Source organism: Bos indicus x Bos taurus, chromosome 2 (genome assembly GCF_003369695.1).
Source record: "Bos indicus x Bos taurus breed Angus x Brahman F1 hybrid chromosome 2, Bos_hybrid_MaternalHap_v2.0, whole genome shotgun sequence".
Classification (NCBI taxonomy): domain Eukaryota; kingdom Metazoa; phylum Chordata; class Mammalia; order Artiodactyla; family Bovidae; genus Bos; species Bos indicus x Bos taurus.
The window spans coordinates 21,530,256-21,551,435 of NC_040077.1; the positions used below are offsets into that span (position 1 = coordinate 21,530,256).

General features: G+C 39.0%; 1 protein-coding gene across 6 annotated transcripts in view; it reads left to right on the forward strand.

Annotated features, from left to right (window-relative positions):
* Positions 1–7,171: 7,171 nt before the first annotated feature.
* The window catches only part of ATF2 (activating transcription factor 2), an 83,626-nt gene continuing 69,617 nt past the window's right edge, over positions 7,172–21,180 (forward strand). For 3 of the 6 annotated variants that reach the window (XM_027557120.1, XM_027557138.1, XM_027557146.1), the window contains exons 1-2: positions 7,193–7,366; positions 18,046–18,145. The gene's annotated coding sequence lies outside the window, so the exon portion shown is untranslated. Of the gene's footprint in view, positions 7,367–18,045; positions 18,146–21,180 lie in introns of all 6 variants that reach the window. The other 3 variants (XM_027557110.1, XR_003513695.1, XM_027557129.1) reach the window with 3 other exon arrangements.

The following is a 21,180-nucleotide window of genomic DNA, read 5'->3' on the forward strand; positions in this document are numbered from 1 at the left end:
TCAACAGGGACTTGTAAATCCAAGAGCTCCTGATTGTTCTGCCTATTAGCATTAGCTATCATCCTGCAGCAGATCTTGGTAGAGACTCCTAAAAGGACTCATGGTTGTTGTCAGTGGCTGCTTTTGAACAGAAAGCATTTAGTCAGCAATTCCCATCCATGGAAATTCCAGGATCTGCTCCTCTTATAAAAAAGTCACAGGAAAAAAAAAAAAAGTCACAGGATTTGCTTCCTCAAATAGCTGCATAGGTTGGCTGAGTCTCTCGGATGCTGGACACCTCAGTATTATTCCCTCAAGACTTGTATCTAAAGGACAGTTCAAAGCATTTATCTACTTCTCTAGAGAGGTCTAAACTATCTGTAGTTCTCAAGTCCTGTAAAGTTGTATAAAAGGAGTAAGCTTATCATACTGCATGTTATCACACTCCTGCTTTATTTTCTCCACAGCACTTACCACTGAGTTATCTTATTATTTATATATGTACTGTTTTGCCCCTCCTCCCACCATGAGGATCTGCTTAGAGGACTTTGCCTTGTTTATTGTTGTGGTCTTAGGGCCAGGAACAGTGCCTAACATTGAGAATGTTTTATGTTCCATAAATATTGACACTTGATGAAAAATAGACAAAGCATTTGGTTGACAGTTATCCTGAGAGACTGTGTCCAAGGTAAGAAGGTAACTGGAAAGAGCTAGGTATTAGCTAGGGCCCAGGAGAGTCCATATGACTAGACCTACCTTGGTTTCTGATAAATAAGGAACTCATGGTTTTGGTCTTACTTGGGCTTCAGGTTGATAAGTAGACTAGATATGGGGAGCCAGGAAGGCGAGACACAAAGGACAAATAAAAGTCTTTATTCTGGGAGTAGTTCTATCTACTTTTACTGGTAATTTAATAGTGTGTGGAAAGCAGACCATAATGATGACAAACCCTCTTTGTAGAGAGTGGGATGAGAGAGACAAGAGAAGTCATTGAGATGAAGGACGAAATGAGGCCTTAAATTCCATTCTCTCTCTTTGGGCTGGTGTCACTGAAGCTGGAATAAGCTAATTGGTGTAATTTGAAGATAAATACAGCTCCACAATGCCACACACAATGATAAATTCTTTTGAGAACCAAAGATTGGGGGCTGGGAGGTGTGTAGTGGTCTTCCTTGCACTTGAAATGTTCAGAATGGAAACTTCCACGGTGAGACCAGGTGCTCAGAGATAACTATATCATAGGACATGGCTGGCAGTGTACAAGAAAACTCTGGCAGTGTACAAGAGAGAGAATCTGCTACGAGATAGAAGCTACCCCCAAAATCAACTAAAGTGTCTTAGGCTAGGCAGTCCTCGTCTTTCAGATATCAGGTGGGTGGGTAAGTATTCTGCTTCACACGACACAGATACACATAAACACACCCTTCCTGATTCCACAGGCAAATCTAAACCACTGTACTGAGTTGCACCTTGAGGATACCTGTGAAAATGTAGACTCTTTCCCCTAGTCCAAGGCAGACATAAGGGATGCCCTGCACTATGCTATGTTTTGTTTAGTTACAAACAGAAACTACATCTTATAAATCTTTCCATTTTACTCTTTATAGATAGATATTTATCTATCTATACATAGTAGGGTTTTAGTAGCATTCTTATGAGCAATAACAGATTTTTGGATTAATAATCACATAAATACTTCTAAATAAGATGGAAACATAACATTCTGTGGCATTGGGAAAGTTTTGAGAGCATTTAGAGGCCACCATTTTTTCTTGTGTTTATTTAGTAATGGACACTTTTTTCAACAGAAAGGCGTTTTCTTCAAATAGTCTCTCCTTGTATCGAATGAATACCAGTTTTATTCAGAAGTCAGGCTAGTTTCTTAAAGGTGATTCACCAGGTCCTCACTAATTTTCCTAGGAGTAAGTTAGATAGATACATATGGGGAACAATAAGACAGGCAAAGAAGCAGTCCAGAAGTTTCCTGCCCTTGTAAAAAAAAACTTGCAAAGAACTTTAGAGCTCTCGGGGATATTGAGAAATGAGAAAGTGAGAAAAATTTTATGAGACTATTTTTGCCTGGAAAATCCCATGGATGGAGGAGCCTGGTGGGCTGCAGTCCATGGGGTCGCTAAGAGTCGGGCATGACTGAGCGACTTCACTTTCACTTTTCACTTTCATGCATTGGAGAAGGAAATGGCAACCCACTCCAGTGTTCTTGCCTGGAGAATCCCAGGGACAGGGGAGCCTGGTGGGCTGCCGTCTATGGGGTCGCACAGAGTCGGACACGACTGAAGCGACTTAGCAGCAGCAGCAGCATGCATAAATAGTGAGCTTACAAGTTCACAGGATCAGAACTGAAAATACTGACTGCATTTGTACACACCTAATGTTTTCTCCATTGCAGAAAAGCTATAGTGAAGGAACTGTTGTGGAACTAGATGTAGATAAAGTGAGCTACTTTGCTATGCTAAACTGCTACATGTATATATAACAGATTTGCATTCATTCCACCCGTTTTTCCCTCTGAACTTCATTTTTTAAAAAGTTTTTAATTTTTTGGCTGCATGGCATGTGGGATCTTAGTTCCCCAACCAGGAACTGAACCCAAATTCCCTGCATTAGAAGCATGGAGTCTTAACCACTAGACAGCCAAGGAAGTCCTCCTCTGACCTCCTTTATGTTTTTTCAGTTTTGATATATTTTCTCTTTAGAAAATTAGCAAAATGTATCCTCACAACAGATCAGGGTACCATCTGTATTACTAATGATTCTTCTCTTGTCTAAAAGGACTCCCAAAGACTTTTTTAAAAAATATGTTTTAACCCATTATTTAGATAATTATCAACTTGGCAAAGTCCTGGAGGAGGAGGGATGAAGAGGAGAAATTTAAAACCAAACCTATTGCCAACTGAAAATGAATCAAAACTAGAGAAAAGGATTTCAAATTTTTGACATAAGTGAATGGAAAATGTTTTTTAAATTCATCTAATTTGAAATACTGTAACATTTATAACTTACTTATAAATGAGTGACAAGTGACATTATACAGGATATACTGATTGACATGAGTGACATGTGACAGTATTCAGTAAACAGGGTGACAGTATACAGCCTTGTACTCCTTTACCAATTTTGAACCAGTCCATTGTTCTATGTCCGTTCTGACTGTGCCTCTTGACCTGCATACAGGTTTCTCAGGAGGCACGCAAGGTGGTCTGGTATTCTCTTTAAGAATTTTCTATAGTTTCCTGTGATCCACTCAGTCGATTTAGGATTTGAAATAGCTCAGCTGGAATTCCATCACCTCCACTAGCTTTGTTCCTAGTGATGTGTCCTAAGGCCCACTTGACTTCACACTCCAGGATGTCTGGGTCTAGGTGACTGATCAGACACACCATTGTGGTTATCCAGGTCATTAAGATCTTGTTTTAGTTCTGTGTATTCCTGACACCTCTTCCTAATATCTTCTGCTTCTGTTAGGTCCATTACTGTTTATTCCTTTATTGTGCCCATCTTTGCATGAAATGTTCCCTTGGTATTTCTGATTTTCCTGAAGAGATTTCTAGTCTTTCCCATTTTATTGTTTTCCTCTATTTCTTTGAATTGTCCACTTCAGTTCAGTTCAGTCGCTCAGTCGTGTCCGACTCTTTGCGACCCCATGAATTGCAGCACGCCAGGCCTCCCTGTCCATCACCAACTCCCGGAGTTCACTCAGACTCACGTCCATTGAGTCAGTGATGCCATCCAGCCATCTCATCCTCTGTCATCCCCTTCTCCTCCTGCCCCCAATCCCTCCCAGCATCAGAGTCTTTTCCAATAAGTCAACTCTTTGCATGAGGTGGCCAAAGTACTGGAGTTTCAGCTTTAGCATCATTCCCTCCAAAGAAATCCCAGGGCTGATCTCCTTCAGAATGGACTGGTTGGATCTCCTTGCAGTCCAAGGGACTCTCAAGAGTCTTCTCCAACACCACAGTTCAAAAGCATCAATTCTTTGGCACTCAGCCTTCTTCACAGTCCAACTCTCACATCCATACATGACCACAGGAAAAACCATAGCCTTGACTAGATGGACCTTTGTTGGCAAAGTAATGTCTCTGCTTTTGAATATGCTATGTAGGTTGGTCATAACTTTCCTTCCAAGGAGTAAGCGTCTTTTAATTTCATGGCTGCAGTCACCATCTGCAGTGATTTTGGAGCCCAGAAAAATAAAGTCTGACACTGTTTCCACTGTTTCCCCATCTATTTCCCATGAAGTGATGGGACTGGATGCCATGATCTTCCTTTTCTGAATGTTGAGCTTTAAGCCAACTTTTTCACTCTCCACTTTCACTTTCATCAAGAGGCTTTTGAGTTCCTCTTCACTTTCTGCCATAAGGGTGGTGTCATCTGCATATCTGAGGTTATTGATATTTCTCCCGGCAATCTTGATTCCAGCTTGTGTTTCTTCCAGTCCAGAGTTTCTCATGATGTACTCTGCATAGAAGTTAAATAAGCAGGGTGATAATATACAGCCCTGATGTACTCCTTTTCCTATTTGGAACCAGTCTGTTGTTCCATGTCCAGTTCTAACTGTTGCTTCCTGACCTGCATACAGATTTCTCAAGAGGCAGGTCAGGTGGTCTGGTATTCCCATCTCTTTCAGAATTTTACACAGTTTATTGTGATCCACACAGTCAAAGGCTTTGGCATAGTCAATAAAGCAGAAATAGATGCTTTTCTGGAACTCTCTTGCTTTTTCCATGATCCAGCAGATATTTGGCAATTTGATCTCTGGTTCCTCTGCCTTTTCTAAAACCAGCTGGAACATCTGGAAGTTCACGGTTCACGTATTGCTGAAGCCTGGCTTGGAGAATTTTGAGCATTACTTTACTAGCATGTGAGATGAGTGCAATTGTGCGGTAGTTTGAGCATTCTTTGGCATTGCCTTTCTTTGGGATTGGAATGAAAACTGACCTTTTCCAGTCCTGTGGCCTCACTTACGGAGGCTTTATTATCTCCCTTTGCTAATCTTTGGAACTCGGCATTCAGATGGGTATATCTTTCTTTTTTTCCTTTGCCTTTCACTTCTTTGTTTTCTCAACTATTTGCAAGGCCTCCTCAGACAACCAGTTTGCCTTTTTGCATTCTTTTTCTTGGGGATGGTTTTGATCACTGCCTCCTATACAATGTTACAAACCTCCATCCATATTTCTTCAGGTACTCTATCAGATCTGACCCCTGAGCTCCTGAGGTTTTAACGATCAATGTTACACTACACTAACAGTACTACAGTGTTACTAACATATAGGGATGGTACTTTCATTTTAACTTGAGACATAAACTGTGTCAATACTTTGGCTTCTTTCAGGTCTCTTGAGTAATGATATTAGTTTTAAAAGAGGGGTTTGTTGACTCACATACAGGCATACAGGCCGGAAACCTGCTAAATGCCAGATACCGTTACTGAACTGCAGTTCTTTAACTGTCAAATACATGCCCCACAATCTTCCAACAGTTTCTGTTTCACTTGAGTTTGGAGATGTTCGAGAGTACCATTTATGCTCATGAAAGTAAAAGTGTTGGTTGCTCAATTGTGCCTGACTCTTTGGGACCCCATGGACTAAAGCTCGCCAGGCTCCTCTGTCCATGGAATTCTCCAAGCAAGAATATTCAAGTGGGTTGCCATTCTCTTCTCCAGGGGATCTTCCCAACCCAGGGATTGAACCCATGTCTCTTATGTCTCCTGCATTAGCAGGTGAAGTTTTTATTGTTGAGCAAATATGTTTATATGTAAACTCAATTCACAATTTTGCTACAGACTAGAAATCATCACTTAATAAGCAGAAAAATAGGCACTGGAAAAAATGTGCTTTAAAAAAACTAATGCAAAAAATAAAAAACTAATGCAGATTTTTGCAGGGGTCCCTATCATACTTTTCAACGGTGCCAGTGTGTATTTATTGAACAACCAATATCCCTACAGTTAACATTTGAAACATTTAAGTTGTAAAAAGAATCACAGATTTCTAGTTTGTAGGAGTGTATTTGTGTTAACTGCGGCACAATAAATATAATCTCTTTTGTCCTTAATGTTAGTCAAATGACCCCCGCCCCTTCCACACACACACACAGTTTTTAAACAGGTACCTCCAAAGTTTGACAGATATTTTCTTGGTATTGCATCAACCTGTGAAGCAGTAGGATAGTAATGTGGAAACAGCGCTATTTCTATGCCGTATTAGTGTCCTTTGGTTTTCTCTGAAGTGTTAACACGGAGTTGTTCATGTTCTAAAGATTTGAAATTATCTCTACTAAAATTGATGTATTTTTGCCTATAACTACTTAGTAAAGGAAAATTGATAAAATAGGATACACCATAATATGGAAGGTTTTCTCATAAAAAAAGTCCCTGTTACTATTTTAAGTTAGGGAGATATAGTGTAAAGCACTGTATTTCCTTTTGGTAAGTTACTTTGAACATAATTATATGCTAACATCACGTACAGGGCGCTAAGAGCCGGAGGAATCAGTTTCAGCTACAGCTTAGTAAAATTCGAAAAAATGCCATTCATAGTAAAGGCTTTCTCGTTTATTTTCAGAACTGACATCTTTCGCATTTCAGACATGTTGGGGGCTCGAGAGTTAATTTCCAGCACACTCCGCTTCTAAACCGAAGCTCTCCGTCTCAGGGTTCAGTTGTAGCCGGAAGGTGGGTTTTGGTGAGCGCCTCCCTACGCTTTACTCTCCTTTCTACCTAGGACCGGGAAGTGACAGCAACGGAAATACCAGGTTTCCGGAGCTGGGCTCAGAGGACGCCTGCTTTCTCTCCCGCCGCTCGCAGCCTTCCCAGAGTTCACCTTTCCTTCCTGCACACCATCAACCTCACGCGACCTCAGCATCCACCTGCTCCAGCGCCCCACACTCGCGCCCGCCTCCCAGCCGTCTGCCAATCACAGTCTGCAGTTGCTCGCGGGTTACAGAGACACAGCTCTTTTGACTCTCTGGTCCCGCCTCCTCCATAACTGCTTCCCGCCCTTCGAGTTCTTTATCCAATAATCAGCGCTCGAGTATCCCTTGGTTCCCGCCTCCTTTTCCCTGCCCTCCTGAAGTCCTACCCACTTCCTTAAGCCTGAGGGAACCACCTGACCCGGAGGCGCTCCGTCTGAAGGAAGGCTAGAAGGGGAGTGTGCGTGTAGGGGAGGGGCGCGAGAAGAAAGGAGGGATGCCGGGAGTGGGGCGGAGAGAAGGGTTGTCAGTCCGATCTCGCGAGAGAGGACGGAAGCCTGTGGGAGCCCGTGGCCTTTAAAGTGCGGTTCAGCCCTTTCCTCTAGGGGTAGTTTGTAAACACCGCGGAGCTTGGGTCTTCCCAACGACCGAAAAGAGCATGAACTAGTGAGCTGGAAAGGTGAGTAGTGATGAGGAGAGGGCCGCAGGACTGGAGACTGTAGGGATACGGAGAAAGAAGGCACTAACATGGCGACGTCGCTCACCATAGTCCCCACCCCCCGCTTCCCATCACCTCGGGCTCTCCTGCCTCTGTGCCTAGCCCTCGGGGCGGCTGTGGCTGCGCTGCCGCCTCTGCGGCCCGCGCGGCGTCGGCTTCAGGAGCCGGACTGGCCAGGCCGGACCGTTAGGTAACTGGCATTTGTTGTTCCGGCCCCTCCCCGCTCGCGCGCTTTCCTAACGTGGAGGAAAAAGGAATAACGGCGTCTCTTAGACCCCTCCCCCGATGTACCTTCCCCTTCTCTGGTCTGTTCAGAGGTCCCGGGGGCACATGTCGGAGTCGCAGAGGGCGCGGGGAAACCCCCCCTCAGTTCTGGAATGGAACAGGAAGAGGGCCGGCTCTGGTCTCTGCACTCAGTGGTTGGGCACTGTATATGATGGTGGCGTGGGGAGGAACTGGAGGCGCGGTAGAAAATAGGGTCAGGGTCTCTGGCTGCGGTGGAAGCTGACGGAACAAATGGAATGGAGAACCTGGGACTTGGAAGTCTTGGCCTTATCTGTCCTTTCTGCCCCTTCACACTCCCGCCACCCCCCACTTTTTCCCGATGGGGCGGGGCTGAGGTGCGGTGCAGATTGATTCTTGTATTTTCCCCCATTTTTTTTTTTTTTTAAACCTTCCTGGGTAGACTGTAGAGAATCGTAGGGGTATAACCTTTTTTTTTTTTTTAATTGATGCCCTGGGGACCAGTACCGAGAGTGTGTGTGTATGTATGTGTGTGTGGGGGGGTTCTGTGTTCACTTGTTCAACTGACGCTAGAAGGAGGGAGAGAGCGAAAGAGATGGGGACTATTTTTGTGCCCTTATATCGTATAAAATTATCTTTGCCTTTGGTTAATGAAGAGTTTTAAAACTGGCCAGGCCAAGAGCAAAACTACTGTGAATATGATGGAGTAAAAGGGATTACTCCTGATGGACTTTAGGCTATTGACTAATACCTATTATTATGTGAAAGTAACAATTTCTAGGGAATTTTAAAATTTGGAGACAGTAACAGTAGATACACTTAATGTATAGATTTGAAATCAGAACAAAAACTGTTGCGCTGAGCACATTTTTTGTCCTATCTGAAGTAATTTATAACCACTGTCAGTCTCTCTAGGCATTATCTTAAAGCCTATATTTTTGGTGTTTTGTACCAAAACTGTGAAGGTGAGAAACTTCTTAGAAAGTCATCCCTATATGGTTAAGTGCCCTGAAAGACAAATATAATAGCAATTATATTTTGTTATTTAATTGATTACACTGACTTGAAGAATCTACTAAAAACACTCTTCTCAAAACTGCAGGAACATCGTTGTAAAGTATGTTAAAAAAAATAGAGATGTCTTTCTTCAGATCAAACAATTAAGGCCATCGATAATTGAATCCTAATCTTTGTAAAATAATCTGTAAGAATAGTCCAAATTTACAGTGCTGTGTATGCTGCTTCCCCAAGACATGTTTAATCTTACTCTGAGACGGTGCTGCCGCCATTAGGTTTTTAACTAAAATATAATATTGTAATTTAGAACATAAGTGCTTGTTTTTTAACTGTCATTAAGGACGGAGCTTTCAGGTGCTTTTGTGCTTATGTTTTTAAGGTACATGATACCTTCTGCAGATTTGATTGTATTTTCTAGAAGTTCTTTTTAAAACATATTAGAATGTTTATTTTATATTTGGGGCACTATATTATCTATTAGATAATGTAATCCAGAAATTCCTACATTTACTTTACTTGGAGTATTTGTTTTGTGTTTTAAAACTAAGATTAACAGTAAAAATGATTTTGTCAGCTCTTTCATAAATTGGAGTATTTGTATTTAGGATTTAGAAGCTATATGAATTTCGTTTTTAAAAATGATGTACTCTGCCTCAAATTTCTACTACCTATAATTAGTATTAACTTTCAATTAATCATCTACATTTTTTCTACTTAAATTTTTGTATTTTGGAAAAGTTGGGGTTTAATGACTTGTATGTTATCTGCTGGTAAATTGTTGTTAGATCATATTAGATCAAGTAAACAGTCCCACTGTACATGCTGTTTCCACTCATTTTTGTTTTCAAGCTCTTCCTTCCATTATGAAGTAAAGACTATAAGCTGGTACTTCTTTCTCTTTAATAGTCTTACTGTAATGTCCTCCAACAAGGTAAAGTAGTTGAAGTCTCCCTATTTAAAACCAGATTTCCACCAGTCTCTCATTGAAAACCCAGTGAGTAGCAATAATGTATTTTTTAAAATTAATACACAAAATGTTATTCTAGGCTCTAATTAAAATGTACTGTAAATAAAACAAATTAGCAGTTATAGTCAGAAGTTTAACTTACTATATTTCTGTTTATCTTATTCTCACACCTATTCCTTAAGACTAAGAACGTACATAAAATTCCTCATGTTCTCTTAATGGAACTTAACGAGGAGGTAGTAGTAATAGTATTCACCATTCATATCTAGGGGCCAATCCCACAAAACATCTTATTTCTGTTTCTTAAGGTTAAAAACTTAGTGTAAGGTATAGTTTCAAAGAAATTTAAGGAAGTTTGTGGATTTTTAAGGCCAACAATAATTGGAATTATTTTACATATATATTGTAATTGTAAATACAGATTATTACTTTCACTTAATTCTGTTTAACAAGCTTGAAACTGATACATCATTTACATTTTTATTTTTACTGATGCTTTTTTTCCTCTTGGCATTTTGGTAATTGTAGTAATTAAAAACATTTTTTGCAACAAGAAGGGATGTAAATAAATGCTTTGGGGGCTAGGCCTATTCACCCGTCTGCAGTCTGTCTTAACAAAGATAGTGATTCTCAGTCATTTTTTCTGTCACAATATCCAAGGAATAGAAAGCACTCCCAACAGCTGTTGTTGTTTAGTTGCTAAGTTGTGTCCAACTTTTTGCAACCCCATGGACTGCCAGGCTCCTCTGTCCTTGGGGTTTCCCAGGCAGGAATACTGGAGTGGGTTACCATTTCCTTTTCCAGGGGATCTTCCCAATACAGGGATCAAACTTGTCTCTCCTGCTTGGCAGGCTGATTCTGTACCACTGAGCCACCTGAGAAGCCTAGTCCCAACAGTAATAGTAGCTTATTATTGGAGAGATTCTCAAGATTAGTAGAGAAAGACAAGGAAAAGGCAATGGCACCCCACTCCAGTACTCTTACCTGGAAAATCCCATGGACAGAGGAGCCTGGTAGGCTGCAGTCCATGGGGTCACTATGAGTCGGACACGACTGAGCGACTTCACTTTCACTTTTCACTTTCCTGCATTGGAGAAGGAAATGGCAACCCACTCCAGCGTTCTTGGCTGGAGAATCCCAGGGACGGAGGAGCCTAGTGGGCTGCAGTCTATGGGGTCTCCCAGAGTCAGACACGACTGAAGCGACTTAGCCCCAGCAGCAGCAGCAGAGAAAGACAGGTGGGAATGATTGTAATTGGCAAAAGCCAGTTGGTAAATCACCAGGTGTATTTTGGTATTACATGGCTACCTTAATAATGACCTTAAGTTTATAAATATGTTCCCTAAACATTCTTTAGTTTGCCTCATGGAACCTGAATCTTTGACATTCCAGTTTTATAACTTAGTTTTTTTCTAATTCTATTGTTTGGGTTAGTGAGTTTCCTTTTATTTATTGGATACTTCCTAGGATAGTGTTACCAGAAATGACTGAACTGATAAAATTGTAATACTGTGATTTCTGTGCAATCCAGTTATCATTTTCTTCTACTTCACCAATCCCACTATAAACATTTCAGTGAGACCTTTCATTTCTTCCTGATGATTCAATTTAAAGACCATACTTCTGATATTTGTGCTTTTGATTTCTTTACTAATTATTTACTATAAGTACAACATCATTTCTCAATCACAGTGTTGAGAGTCACTGGTATCTTTTATCTTTCGTAAGATAGATTTTAATGATTGTGAAATATGGATGTTGGAATGAGGGTTACTTCTGAGGTAGTATCTCTTTAATTTACTTTAATTTTGACATACTTTGTATGGTGTCGGAGGATATAAGCTTACTAGTGTTGTTATGGGAATTGTACATAATCTATATCTTATTTATGCCCTCTTCATAATGAAAAATTATTATTGATATACTCCTGAGGGGTGATTATGAATTATTTTAATTCTTGCTGAGCTGTGAATTTCTATTTAATCTTTTTATTCTTTCAGAGATAAGTTTTTAGTGAGGAAAAGCAGTGATCAAGAAGCGTATTTTGCTCATCTGCCTTGAGCAGAAACAATGCTGGAGATGTTATTTCACATAACTCATATGATTACCAAGTCTAAAATAATGTTATTGGTAAAAACTTGGATTAGCACTGTTCACATTCATAACCATTAATCTGTAAGTTCTTTGTGTTTATATATTTCTAATCTTGTTCTATTGTAATTTTAAAATTTAAAGTAAGAACTTGCTTACCTTATATCACCTAGGAAGTAGAGGTCTGGGAATAATCAAGACTCACTTGAGAAATGAAGTTCGACTTAAAAATTGGACTACCGTTATTTTTATTAAAGAATATTTTGAGACATTGGGCTAATTTCACTATTCACGTACAGCTATCCCTCAATATCTGTGGAAGTTTGGTTCCAGGATCCCCTGTGGATACCAAAATTTATTGATACTCAAGTCCCATGTATAAAATGGCATTGTATTTGCATATAACCTAAGTTCATCCTCCCATGTTCTTTAAATCATCCTACATGACTTATGATACCTAATACAGTGTAAATGCTGTGTACATGGTTGCCAGCAGGAGACAAACACAAGATTTGCTTTTTAGAACTTTCTGAAATTTCTTCCCCCGAATTTTTTTTTTTTTTTTTGCCACACTGCTTGGGATATTGGAACTTCCCTGACCAGAGATTGAACCTGTGCCCCCTGCATTGGAAGTACAGAGCCTTAACCATTGGACCACCAAAGAAGTCCTGTTCCCCCAAATATTTTTGATTCAAGGTTGTTTGAATCCATAGGGCCATCTGCACTCATAATGTACTTTCATGAATACAGTATTGAGAAAAGTCTATGATGCTCTTCATGTATCTCATCAACTTTGAGGAATTTCATCAAAACTTGGGTATACTCTTGGGAGTGGTGATATGTATGAAGAACATCTGTCATGTGTACTGTGTGTACGTATGTGGAATTTTCCAGGCAAGAATACTGGAGTGGGTTGCCATTTCCTACTCCAAGGAATCTTTCTGACTCAGGAATCGAACCTGTGTCTATTGCATCTCCTGCTTTGGCAGACAGATTCTTTACCACTTTGGCAGGCACAGATTCTGTGCCACCTGGCAAGTCCCATGTCTGCTGGTAGTGGGCAACAATTAAAAACTACTGCTTTCATCCTTAAAGCTGAGTTTATATTTTTCTCACTTCCTTACACTGATGAACTAAACATGTACCAGATAACTTGAGGGGATACCATCAAATTCATGGGTTAAAGATTAATTAAAAAAAACTTCTGTCTAAAAATTTAACTAGTTCTCACCTTCAGACTTTAAAAAAAAGGAGGTAGTAAGATTAGGATTATTAGGACAATGTACATTTAAAGTCAAAATAAAACAGTAAAATTTATAATAAACTGAATAGATACTGTATGAGTGCTGTGCACTGTACTTAATGTATTTTACATATACAGTAATTTCACTTTTTTTGGACAATCCTGAAGCTAGTATATTTTTCTTACTGGAGAGGATAGTAGTGAAATCATACCATTTAAATTTTTCCTAGCTTAGAAATTCAAAGAATCTTAAACCTTGAAAGGAGAATGAAGTCCTTCTAGCTTACACCTTCAGGTTTTCAGCTTCTTAGGTTTATTATGACTATACTGCTGTTCCCAGTGTGAGTTCTAGGATCATTTCTTGGCTTTTTTTTTTTTTTTTTTTTTGGTGCTTACCAAGATATGAGAAGGAAATTAGATCACAGAGAAAACTCTAATAAATCTTTGCAGCTCCTTGGTCTGCAAGCCTGTCCTCCCGAGTCCTACATTTTTTGCTTTATTAATTTTCTATTCCTCATCAAAGATAACCACATACTTTGCATTATAGAACAATTGAAATTTATCTCACAACTTTTGTCAGAAGTCCAGCTGGGCCCTCTTTTTAGGACCTTACAAAGTCTAAATCAGTATGCTCACAGAGCTACATTTTTGGGGAAGTGGGGAGTCTCTGAGGAAGAATCCACTTTCCAGTTTGTTTGGATTGTTGACTGCATACAGTTACAGGACTGCCGTTCCTCTTGCCTCGTTGACTGTCAGTTGGAGCTGGTCTTCACTTGTAGAAGCTAAAATGCTTTCAGTATTGCTGCCTCAAGTAATGGCAAGTAAAGTCTATCTCTTGCTTATCTCTGACTTCTGCTACTGTCAGAATCTGACAGAGAAAGTTCTCTGCTCTCACTGGGTCATATGATCAGATTGGCCCATTTGGATAACCCAGGATGACCTTCCTGTTTCAGAATCTGTGACCATTTTTATATCTGCAAAGTCCATTTTGCTCTGTAACATAACCTATTCATAGATTCCAGGGGGATCGGGGTGCGGACATCTTTGGGCAACCATTCTGTCTAGTATACTCATACTCCTGAAAATAATTTGATGAACTGTGTACTCTTGCACATTTCTAAGTTGATTCTTAAAATTTTTCTTTGTAAGTTTAGTTTTAGTTGGCTTAAAACTCATCATTCAGAAAATGAAGATCTTGGCATCCAGTCCCATCACTTCATGGCAAATAGATGGGGAAAAAGTGGAAATGGTGTCAGATTTCATTTAATTGGGCTCCAAAATCACTGTGGACAGTGACTGCGGCCATGAAATTGAAAGATGCTTGCTCCTTGGAAGAAAAGTTTTAAAGCAGAGACATCACTTTGCTGACAAAGGTCTGTATAGTCAAAGCTATGGTTTTTCCAGTAGTCGTGTGTGAATGTGAGAGTTGGACCATAAAGAAGGCTGAGCGCCAAAGAATTTATACTTTCAAACTGTGGTGTTGGAGAAGACTCTTGAGAGTCCCTTGGACAGTAAGGAGATCAAACCAGTCAATCTTAAAGGAAATCAACCCTGGATATTCTTTGGAAGGACTGATGATGAAGCTTCAGTACTTTGGCCACCTAATGTGAAGAGACAGCCCATTGGAAAAGACCCTGATGCTGGAAATGATTGAGGGCGAGAGGAGAAGCGGGCAAGAGAGGATGAGATGTTTGGATGGCATCACTGACTCAATGGACATGAGTTTGAGCAAACTCCAGGAGATAGTGAAGGACAGGGAAGCCTGGCATGCTGCAGTCTATGGGGTTACAAAGAGTCAGACACAGCGAGCTGAAAAAAAAATGATTTCTGACTTTTCAAGATATTGACACCATTCTAAGTACAGTTGATTTTTGATGAACACAGGTTTGAACTGCATGGGTTGACTTACGTGAATTTTTTTCAGTAGTATATACAATATTACTGCGTCACCTGCCAGTAGTTCAACCTGTGGGAGCAGAACTGCGAAAGTGGAGGATCCACATATACAGAAGACATCTCTTCAGTTACAGTCAGGTTTTGGACTGTATGGAAGATTGGTGCCCTGAGTTGTTCGAGCGTCAACTGTGATCCTTAGTGATTCAATCTGTCATTGGTTTAAAAAAACAAACGACTTAATTCACCTTTAACAATTGAGCATTTTTATTGTTCCTTTTTCTTACTGAACTTATAATTAAGAATAATTTTATTTGAATCCAGGGTATTTTAATGCTTTAAACTATTTTGATCACATCACCTTATCCTACTTCTTTGCAACAAATATAAATTGAACTTTACAGAGTTTCCTATTGATTTCCTCTTTGCTTTGTTCTCATGAAGCTCACTCTCAGGACAATGCATTTTTCCACAGTATTTTGAGAATAGAAGAGGCAATCATTAAATGAAAGGGTTTTTGTTCCTGTCATCACATTGTTCAGTATCTGAATTCAAAACATGCCTCAACACAAGGCACGACACCATTCTTAAAAAGCCATGCTTTGCTTTAACAGCACTATTTGAAGGGTGCCTTGATTAATGGAGGCTTTAAGACACTCTTATTTTAAATCATCCCCTTGTTTTGTTCCATGGAGATTTTTACAATCCAGGGCAATGCATTGTAATAATATTTGATATGGCTAAGAGGTATGGGTTTCTTTTCAAGTATGGAATTATGAGCACTTAGGGAAAGCAGGCAGATTATTATTAGGAAAGCAAACATAGGGAAGTTGAAGATACAAGAATTGATGTTCTTAAAACATGTCTTATGAGTCCCTTGAAAAGTCTTAGTGTATCTGCAGTAATACAAACACCTGTCTGAATGTTGCTGCCTTGAAAGTCTATTCCCCCACCCACCTAGCTCTTCTGCTCCCACAAGGCCAGAAGCTAGCTTCTCTCCCAGAATCACCCTTAAGTAGAATTAATTCCTTTCTCACACTGATGTCTACCTTTTTGGGCCCTGTTCCTTGCCCCAATTTCTCTTTCCTGAATACTTGTCATTAGTAGTGTTTGTCCCCTTTAGCAGACAGATCCTACCTCTTACCTACAAGTCGATTTTATCCAAGTATAAGACACACATACACAGTAGCTGGGGTAGGGTAGTAGTAGTAAAGGAGAGAGTCCTTACATTTGTGCCCTTCAAGTTACAAACAAATAAACCTTTATTTTTAATGTTTTTCAAAGTCTAGATAATTAGCTTAACCTTGCATGCATTAAACATGAGCTCTGTTTGGCAGATTCAGCTGGCTGGCTTAATGTTCTTGCTTTTGCTTGAAGTAAAGATCATAAGGCTATCTTGCTGCTTTCTAGATATAAGTTCCTGGTCTTTTGTAAGCAGCTGCTGAACTAAATGCAAATATTCAATAGGAAAATCTGAAGCCATACTTAAGCATTTCCATGAAAGATAATTTGCAGAAATTTATCTCTCTCTGGAAGATGTGAAACTTTGAGCTATCCCACAGAGCCATTTGTCCTTTGAATTGCTGCTCCTTTCATAGTCCCCATTTTACATTTGTCTAGCAGAATACCCTCTTCTGGTCCCTTTTCCTTTAAGGAATAGTCTGTATATAAAACAGAATTTTGTTGCCAGCTTTGAAATAAAGAGTCATTATCGCTTTTGGTATTTGCATCAGAAGTTTTAAACATATTAAGGCCTTTTCAGCCAACCTTATTCAAGGTAAAGTACAAGTTCTCTTTTCAACAGTTTGTGCAATAAGGAAAAGGAGCTTCAAATTCACACTTGGCTCTCACGTAAGGGAGCTCAGCACTCAAATGTAGAGAAAAGTTGATTTTCCCTTTAACTTTGTTCAGGAACAAAGTTCCTGCCTTTTCCTAATGCAGTTAACTGAGCTTTCTAGCAGGTTCTTACCCAATTTCATCTTAGGCACTCCATTACTTACCTAACGGTCCCGTGTAATCATTTTTATGGAAAGTTTATGGAAAACCTAGTGAGATTATCCTTCCAAACCTTAGCTATTTACGTTGTTTCTTTACTCTGGTCTTCAGATACAGATTGGTCTTGCATATTTAGAGAAGTCCTTATTAACATTGGTCTTGCTCCTTGGCTGCTAGCAGAACTATCTACTTTTGAAAGCTCCCATCAGTGGACTGATAAGGCATCTCTACAAGGGATCCAACCATCTTCCATTTTAGAACGACCAGAGTATGATGATAGAAAAAACTATCCACCAATATTCATTCTCGTCTTTTATCCTTATTGTAGATGCTCCATTTCCCCCCACCCCCACCTTGAGCATATGATGAAATAAAGAATGTATTTCCCGGCTTCCCTGCTAGCTCTAGCCATGTGACTTAAGTTCTGACCAGAATAGAGGTTTCCTGTAAAATTTCTGAAAAGTGTCCTTGAAAGGAGGCTATCACTCATCTCCCCATTTTCCTTCTTGTCATCTGATGTGATGGTTAGACCTTGAGCAGTTATTTTAAGCCATGATGGAGATGGCACATGTTGAAGATGGCAAAACTGCAAAATAGAAGGAACCTGGGTTCCTAATGGTCATGGTTCTGACTGCCTGTTTTCATGTGAGAAATAAACTTTTGACTCACTTAAGCCATGGTTATTTTGAGTTTTCTCACTCACCGCTAAACCTAATCCTAGCTGATACAGGTGTAAAAAAGTCAAGTTGTTTTCAAATAAGAACCACATAAACTGTTGTGTAGAGCACACAGATACAGGAGGAACTATTAATATGTTCACTCTAAGAATTTTGCTGCTCAGATTCAGCACTGCCATTTTACAGATCAGCTATGACTACCTCTCCCTTCTGTTGCATTAAAAAGTTTTATTTTTCTCTTTTCACCAAGACTCCATTACCATGCTTCCATCCTTGAAACTATTACACCTCTAATAGGTGGCAGTGTGCCAGGAGTTGTGGGAGGCCACAGGATAAGTATCTTCCTGGAAGATTTTTGAGGGAACCTTAATTTTTATATTAAATAATGGAATGGAAGGCAAAATTCACATGCACTTTAAAATGTAAAATAGCCATTTATAAATTTTTGTAGTGAAGTTATTTAGCTCTTGCAGAGTAATGAGTTTTCTCTTTTCTGTCTCTCCTTTGCCCTAAGGATATTTAGATGGAAGCTTGAGAAGCACTGCTTACTTGATAAGAGCTGACAGATACCTGGCAGCAGAGTAGATAAAGCTCATGGCCTACCAGCTAGAAAGGTAAGAGATTTTAAGTTTTTACTGCAAAAGTGGCCTTTTATTTTGTGATTGTCTCTCAAATATTATTAAAGAGGTATTTCCAGACAGCAATCCTCAGAATGTTAGTGTCCTACCATATTGACTATTGTTTAATAAAAAAAAAAATTCTGAGGTTTGGCAGATTTGGAGATGTCCTTTTGGAGCTACAATGCATATCAGCATATAAAAGCACACCAAAGACTTTACATAAAAGTACATAATTTTAATTCAAAGGGTCCTAACTTGTCTGACTAGGGAGTCCTTTATAGCAAAGGGTCCCAGTATGAAAGTCGCAGCTCTTGTAGGACTTCATAAGGATAGTAACAGGAGTTAATCCTTGAGATATTTTCTATATTTTAAAAACAATTTGGACAGAAAGTCCTACTCTCTTGGATGTGCTCAATAACTGGATTACTAAAAGAGACATTTGAAATTACAGGGTATGGGGAAAGTGGAGGGAGGAAGATCAGTGGTGAGTGGCATTAACTAAGAAACAGATGAATGGGAAGTAAAAGCACTCTAGGATGAGAGAGTGAGCTGATTAAAGTTTGCATTACTACAGCCAGAAAATCAAGGTATCATAAGAATGCGGTGGGTGTCAGAGGCCAGTCCATGCAAGGGTATCCAGACACTGTTAAGGATTAGAGACCTAATCATAAGAGCATAACTTCTCCTTTCCTCTCATTTTGACTGGCATTGTTTGAGTATAAATCATCATTCTCTTTCCTGAATCTAGATGTTTGTAACTGATTTTCTTATGCATGGTGTTACTCTCACTAATCATCCTCCACACTTCTATTAGTGATGTTGCCAAAATGCCCCTTTGATGATCTAAATCACCTATTTAAAATCTTTACATTTTTTATTATTTAATTCTTTAAATTTTTTAAATTTATTTTTTAATTGCTTTACAGAATTTTGTTATTTTCTGTCAAACCTCAACATGAATCTTCCCATTTTTAATAGCAAGATTAAGCAAACTTCTTTGACGAGCCAAATAGTAAGATTTTAGTCTTTATGGGGGTCACATATAGTCTCTATTGCTTCTTTCTCTCCTCCGCCCCTCCCACCCCACACACACCCCTCAACTATTTAGAAAGTTGAAAAACTTTAACATTTTGGCACAGGGCCATAGTTTATAACCTCAGGGTAGGGGTCAGATAAGGGAATAAGGTTGGACTCCAGACTCCTTGCTCGGGCACTAAAGGCCCTTTGAAATTTGCTTCCTGCTGTGGCCCCAGCTGTCTTCTTCTTCAATCACATAGCCCATAGTTTAGCCATTAGAGGTTCTTGGAGATCCATCCTTCTGTGTATTCTGCTATTTCCTCTGCCCAAAACATCATCTCTTTTTTCTTTGAGAAGACTTAAGTCCAGGCATTACTTCCTTTAGTACCCTTCGCAGATCCTTTGTCTCTCCAGGGTTGGTTAGGTACTTGTCTTAATGACGGGGTAGAAGATCAGATAAATTTAACTTTAGAGAAAAGAAGAGCTCATACTCAGTATAGAAAAGATTCTCACTTGACCCAGTCACAGAAAGCATCAGGCTTCCTTTCACTCATCTTGGCTACATGGTTTTTTGTCCCTGTTTTCTGTGCCTGCTCCATTCTGGCTTTCATTAATTTCTTATCAGTATGAACATGATAGAAGGTGTCTGTGAATCCTGAGTATGATTTTAAATGTCTAATGTATAGCTCTGGTTGACTTTTTTTTTTTTTTTAACACATTTCTTGAAGAGGTAATCTGATTGGCTTAACTTATTCAGATGTCTTTCCTGGTTTACCTGAATGAAACAGGTATGTCGGGTAATGGAAATATAGGATTGCCCTTTGCTGGCCATCTGGCTCTAAGAGGGGATTACGGGTGGGGAAGAAAGGTAACCAGCTCTAGTATACTCCCTGTTCCCTGTGTTCCCATAGCACCTGTGTATATCTTTATTATTGTATGTATATCACTAAATTAGTATTACTATTTTCACTTGTTTGTCTTCCTTACTAAACTAATTTTGAGGTCAGGAAACATACCTTATTCTTAATGCAGTATCAGGTACAAATAGTCAAATATCTTCAAATAAATTTCATAAAATATATTTGTATTAGAAATGTTTGGGAATTCTGCACATCATAGGTCACATTAAATATTATCTGTATTTCAGAAATCTGCTTTGAAACTTGAGTACATGTTTTAAATGTAGAGGTTACAACATTTGTAGTTCTATAACTAGAAGATGAGTAAAATTCATATTTTAGAATGTAGTGATTTCTGAAATTAACCACCAGAAACGGATTCATTTCCCCCACTTCTGTTTTCAAAGATTCATTTGCTCATACTAGTTTCTATGAAGTGATTTCCTTTTTACTTGTTTTTGATAGGAGATCTAAGAAAAGCAGATATTTTTATCAGTTGTATCATTTGAATAATATAATTAAAAATGGCATGGGAATATTGATATTACAGGGTAAAGGATTGTCTATCTTAATATGTTTAATATTGTCTATCTTAAAATGTTTAACCCACATTTCATGTTTTAAACAAGGGAGTTGCCTATAGGACAGCTAATTGTCTAAATTTTAGTCACCTCTCAAGTCTTTATTCAGATATAGAAATTATTATTCTGTTTGCTCTTAACTTTCAATACAGAACATAGTTTTTCTGTTCTTTGACACAATATGAAAGTTATAATCCAGAAACAATCAGAGAATTGTTAAGAGAATTTGTATATTTTAGTATATTCTCTTAACTATTGCTAAGTTACATGATGCTAATTATATAATGGTTATATGTGAATTATGATAGTGCATGTTATTTCTATACACTTTAAGCTCCTCCTGTAAGTTTTTCCGTTTTTATTTTTAGTTTTTTTTAGTTCAGAACCTTTTAAGATAAGTTGCTAGCATGATGTCCCATTCCTGCAAATACTTTATTTTCTACAATAAGACATTCTCCTCTTAAATCATAATACAACCATGAAAATCAAGAAGTTAATTTTAAAATATTGCTATCATCTAATCTGTACATTA